Source organism: Anomaloglossus baeobatrachus, chromosome 12 (genome assembly GCF_048569485.1).
Source record: "Anomaloglossus baeobatrachus isolate aAnoBae1 chromosome 12, aAnoBae1.hap1, whole genome shotgun sequence".
Lineage (NCBI taxonomy): Eukaryota > Metazoa > Chordata > Amphibia > Anura > Aromobatidae > Anomaloglossus > Anomaloglossus baeobatrachus.
In genome coordinates, this window is record NC_134364.1 from 24,680,478 (window position 1) to 24,686,580 (window position 6,103).

Here is a 6,103-nt window from a genome sequence, read left to right on the forward strand (position 1 = left end):
GACCCCGCCCACACCACTGATTGGTAGCTTTCTGTGTGCACTGTGCATAGTCAGAAAGCTTCCAATCAGTGGTGGGAGTCACACAGATTAGCTCCAGTAGTCTGAACGCAAGATGTAATCTGGAATAATGATTCTATGTAACAGAAAGGTGAGTGCCGCCATTATACCACCACACATGCCAAGAAAGAGGGGCACACAGTCGGGCGCGAGTAGCCTCACCTATTTCTGTATATGCACCCACACAGAAATATTGCTCCTACTAAAGGCCATTAGTTTTGTTCCCACACAATATCCCCTTCATGGCCGCCACAGTCCCTTTCACTTAAAGTATTATGCCCCTACAACTCCCCCGCACATAGTGTGAAGCCTCTACAGTACAGGACACTCCCCACCCACACCCAGCTCTGCTACATCAACGTACACTGGTTATGTACCGCCCCGCGCTCTGCTGCAGCCGAGCCGCTCAGATCCGGGCTCATTGGTGGGTGACTCGAGCGCCTCCGGACCCGGGGTCACTTCGCTCTGAAAGGGTGCTGGCGCTACTTAGGGGGTGGTAGGTAGGTGTACGGCCGGAGCCGTGGTTGAGTTTGTGACGCCACCCACGGGATGTGGTGAAGGTGTAGACACCACCGCTGCGGTTACAGGGTACCCGGGGGAGATGGTTATGCAGCAAGATGTTAACCCCTCCGTGGGCAGGGATGATGGCCCCAGGACCCGTTGGGGAGAGTAGCTGGGCGGTGCAGGGCGGTGCGCGGCCGGATGGCACTGTTGTACTCACTGTTATTGACACACACAAGTCTCTGGTAAACAAAGTTGATGGTGGTCGGTGCCCGCAGCCGGCTGCGTCTGGTCCCCCACCCGGTTTGGTGGTCTTTGCCTTTCTCCTGCACCGTATAGTGTATGTGTATGTGTATACTGCCTGTGCTTCAGGGACGGGAGTCCGCTCCTCGGCTTTGTATATGTCGGGAGAGCCCGTTTGACCGCAGACGCTGGCCCGTAGGATCTCTCTGCCTGTGCGGTGGCTTTCTATCCCCCTCGGTGGGCTGTTGTCTTCAGTCAGGACTTGGGTGGGAAAGGACCTATAGTCCAGACCGCAATCAGTGAATTAACTCAGTCCAGTGGATTCTGGACCTCGTTTCAGGGTCTGAGTTCCCCCCTGTGTGCTCCGGTTTCCAAGTCGGTTCCCCGGGTCGGTACCGGCGGGCCACTACCCTGTCCACCACGGTTCCACCGAGCCATCTTCCCGTCTCCTGCAGGCAGAGGCCTCCGTATGCCTCCTAGCCAAGGGTGCCCGGGATCCAACCCGGCACCTGTCAGTCTGTCACAGGCCTGTACTACAGGCCTGACCTCCTCCACTGCTCAACACTCAAAACTGATCTCTGAACTACGTGTGTTTGCTGCCTCAGGCCCTCTGAACTCCTCGGTGGGCGTGCCAACCGCCTGGCTCCGCCCCCTGGTGTGTCCATCAAGCACTGAGGGAGGTGACTAGGGTTTATGGTTTGGCTGATGTTACCTTGTTAGGGGACTGGTGTTGTGCGGGGCGCTATCTGTGACTACATGGCTAGTCCAGGGCGTCACACTTACACAGTGCAATGTGCTGCAGAGAACAATGACTTTTAAGCAATCTTATCTACTTCACCTGAAAAACACTTGTTTTGCTTATTTATCCAGTGGTGTGCGACCTGTTTACGTTGCACGATTATCAGGAATGACTGTATTTTTCAGAACAATCTTATCTTGACAATTGTGATGTATAATTGCACCCAAAATCTTGGATAGCTGACCTTAATGTTCCCCAGCTCTGCCACGTCACACAAACGGCTCTAAAACATCAACACACATAGCACTGCCACATCAACACAAATAGTTCTGCTACATCAACACACACAGCTCTGCTACATCAACACTTACAGCTCTACTACAACAGAAAGTGTACTACATCAACACACACAGCTTTGCTACCTCAACACACACAGCTCTGCTACATCAACACACAGCTCTGCTACATCAATACTTACAGTTCTGCTACAACAAAGTGTACTACATCAACACACAGCTCTGCTACATCAACACACAGCTGTGCTACATCAATACTTACAGTTCTGCTACAACACAAAGTGTACTACATCAACACACACAGCTCTGCTACCTCAGCACACACAGCTCTGCTACCTCAGCACACACAGCTCTGCTACATCAACACTTACAGTTCTGCTACAACACAAAGTGTACTACATCAACACACACAGCTTTGCTACCTCAACACACAGCTCTGCTACATCAACACTTACAGCTCTGCTACAACACAAAGCGTACTACATCAACACACACAGCTTTGCTACCTCAACACACACAGCTCTGCTACATCAACACTTACAGTTCTGCTACATCAAAGTGTACTACATCAACACACACAGCTTTGCTACCTCAACACACACAACTCTGATACATCAACACACACAGCTCTGCTACCTCAGCACACACAGCTCTGCTACATCAACACTTACAGTTCTGCTACAACACAAAGTGTACTACATCAACACACACAGCTTTGCTACCTCAACACACAGCTCTGCTACATCAACACTTACAGCTCTGCTACAACACAAAGCGTACTACATCAACACACACAGCTTTGCTACCTCAACACACACAGCTCTACTACATCAACACTTACAGTTCTGCTACATCAAAGTGTACTACATCAACACACACAGCTTTGCTACCTCAACACACAGCTCTGCTACATCAACACTTACAGCTCTGCTACAACACAAAGCGTACTACATCAACACACACAGCTTTGCTACCTCAACACACACAGCTCTGCTACATCAACACTAACAGTTCTGCTACATCAAAGTGTACTACATCAACACACACAGCTTTGCTACCTCAACACACACAACTCTGATACATCAACACTTACAGCTCTGCTACAACACAAAGTGTACTACATCAACACACACAGCTCTGCTACATCAAAATACACAGCTCTATGACATTAAAACAGACATAGCAATGTTACATCAATACACACAACTCTGGTATATCAACATACAGCTCTAATACACCAACATGCACAGCTTTGCTACATAAAAACTCACAGCTCTATTACATCAAGACACAAAGCTTGCCTACATCAACACACACAGCTCTGCAACATCAACACACAGCCCTGCTATATCAACACACACAGCCCTGCTATATCAACACACACAGCTCTTCTATATCAACACACACAGTTCTGCTGTATCACACACACACACACACACACAACTATGCTTTAATACACATATAAACCACTCTGCTACAGTGCATACAAACATAACTCTGCCACAACTCGCACATCTTGCCTGTATCCTTCTCCTCATCACTTACCACTAAGTCAAGTGGTATAAGATTGTCACGCGACTCTGAGGTTCTGGCAGGCCCTTAACTCCAACTTAACAGTGGAGAAACCACTTGTCGGCTCTCTGCTTCACCGCTATATTCGTCTGTATCTGTGACTTTAAGACACAGATGCAGCTAAAGTTGGGAAATACCCACGGTCACATGTGATCGCTCTCAACCTATGTGTTATGTACATACATATTCTAACACAGGTAAAAGGGGAAATAAAGCCTATCTGAATGCAGCAGTACCGCTATTCTACTGGTGCCTGTACAGACTAGTATCTGTAACTGCACGGCCCATAATGGCTCCTGCACAGGCTGGAATGGAACATCCCTAGCCACAAAAACTAGAAATCCACAACTCGGACCTGTCTGCCTAAAAGGCCGTCGAGTTGCACCTCATACCTCCTGAGGGACCAAAGGGGCGGTCGCTACGCACTACAAACCAAGATAGAAAAAGCGTGCAGAGATAAGTAGGAGCCTAAGGTGAGGAAACATAAAACATGAGCACAAGTGGGAAAGGTGAAAGAGAAAATTCAAGCTATTACTCTTACAACCCTAACAGCAATCATAAGAAAGGTGTAAGTAAAATAAATGAGAAAGCACACTAGTCTCTGTCTAACAGGCAACAATCCCTAGCAGTAGGCCTGGAAATCCTTAGCAGAATCCACATAGGAATATAGCTAGCAGAGAAGACTAGCATCAGGAGAGCATAAATAGCCCCAGCTGGGATGTGATAGGACAGATAAAATGAGTAAGCATGGCACCCATAGTCTGTAGCACCATAAAGACATGATAACCGAGTGACTCTGCTAACAAAACATTGACATTTACCATCAATGCCAAGAACCTCTCCAGATCTCAAACCCACTGAGAACCTGTCAATCCACAAAAAACAACAAATAAAACACAGAAGTAGTAATAAACTCAAAGCACTGGCCATGAGACAAGAATGGGTCATTGGTCAGGATCTGGCCCAAAAGCCGATATCCAGCTGCTGGGGCGAAGGACAGGGTGTGAATTGGCTGCTATTGTTCTCGGCAGCACATACTGGTTAGGCCAGAGTCACACTTGCGAGAGACTCGCGCGAGTTTTGCAGCGCATCACCCGTCATGGCCGCACACTCTCCGGACAGGAGTGTTTCAGCTGCATAGAAATACATACAGCCGATCCGCTCCTGTCAGGAGAGTGCGTGGCCATGCCGGGTGATGTGATGCGAGTCTCTCGCAAGTGTGACTCCGGCCTTACACAGGATATGTGCTGCAGAGGGCGATCATTTTTAAAAATCATTTCACCTGACGAACAAGTGTTTTGGTCGTGTATCGGGTGATTGGAGACCTGATTCCATTGCAGTTATTAAGCGGGCTTTACACGCTGCGACATTGCTCAAGCGATCTCGTTGGGGTCACAGAATTTGTGACGCACATCCGGTCGCTTTAGCGATGTCTTTGCGTGTAACACCTATGAGCGATTTTGAATCTTCACAAAAACGTTCAAAATCGCTCATCGGTGCCATGGGGGTCCATTCTCAAATATCGCTGCTGCTCGGTGTACCAAGTAGTTCGTCACTCCTGCGGCAGCACACATCGCTATGTGTGACACCGCAGGAACGAGGAACTTCACCTTACCTGCGGCCGCCCGCAATGAGGGAGGAAGGAGGTGGGCGGCATGTTATGTCCCGCTTATCTCTGCCCCTCCGCTTCTATTGGGCGGCGGTTCAGTGATGCTGCTGTGACGCTAAACGAACCGCCCCCTTAGAAAGGAGGTGGTTCGCCGGTCACAGCGACGTTGCAGAGCAGGTAAGTGCGTGTGACGCTGCCGTAGCGATAATGTTCGCTACGGCAGCAATCACATGATATCGCATGTACGATGGGGGCGGGTGCTTTCGCGCTCGACATCGCTAGCAATGTCGTAGCGTGTAAAGCGGCCTTTAGGAACTCCCTTTTCCGTTTTCCTGCTAAACGCAAAAAAAGTCTCCTGTAGATATTATCAGCGTCCTTAACATGTCAGCTCTTTTATGTACTGTATGTAATGATCTCCCTGTATAGTGCACTCATGTCTTATAATACCAGTATTATTACTGATCACTACGCATAGATTGTAAGCTTTCGAGCAGGGCCCTCATTCCTACTGTAGCTGTTGAATTATGTACTATTTTGTTTTTGTCTATACAACCCCCCCCCCCCCACCGGATTGTAAAGTGCTGCGGAATATGTTGGCGCTATATAAATAAACTTTATTATTATTATTTACCTTTTTTCACATCTCTGTTATCCGAGGTCCAGAGCTCGAAAACCTTTCTACGCTGACTGTACTGCCATCTGGTGGTAAAGAGAAATACAGTAATGTCACAGCTTGTTTTTTTTTTGTTTTTTTTTTTTTCTTTTTGCAGGTTTATAATAAAATGTACTAAGTAAGAAGCAAAAAAAAGCCAACAAATAAAAAGGCAGCCACAAAAGGCATATAATACAATTTATGAAAACAGTTAATTCTAAACAGCTATAAATAAACATTTTTAAAAACGGTAACAGATTAAAAAAAAAAAAGTCATACATGAAAGGGGAAAACACTCCTCGCCCATCCATGATGACTTTTCTTTCCACCAGAGCATTGCTCAGTCTGTAGTAGGTTGCGCTATACCACAGTCACGATCTTTATAGCATGTGCAATATCCTCCAGAGCTCCTGTCGATAGAAAACAAGCTCTTC

General features: G+C 47.6%; 1 protein-coding gene across 1 annotated transcript in view; it reads right to left on the reverse strand.

Moving 5' to 3' along the window:
• The window catches only part of GNG2 (G protein subunit gamma 2), an 86,795-nt gene extending 81,079 nt beyond the window's left edge, over window positions 1-5,716 (reverse strand). The window contains exon 1 of the mRNA XM_075329636.1: window positions 5,649-5,716. The gene's annotated coding sequence lies outside the window, so the exon portion shown is untranslated. The remainder of the gene's footprint in view (window positions 1-5,648) is intronic.
• Window positions 5,717-6,103: the final 387 nt, after the last annotated feature.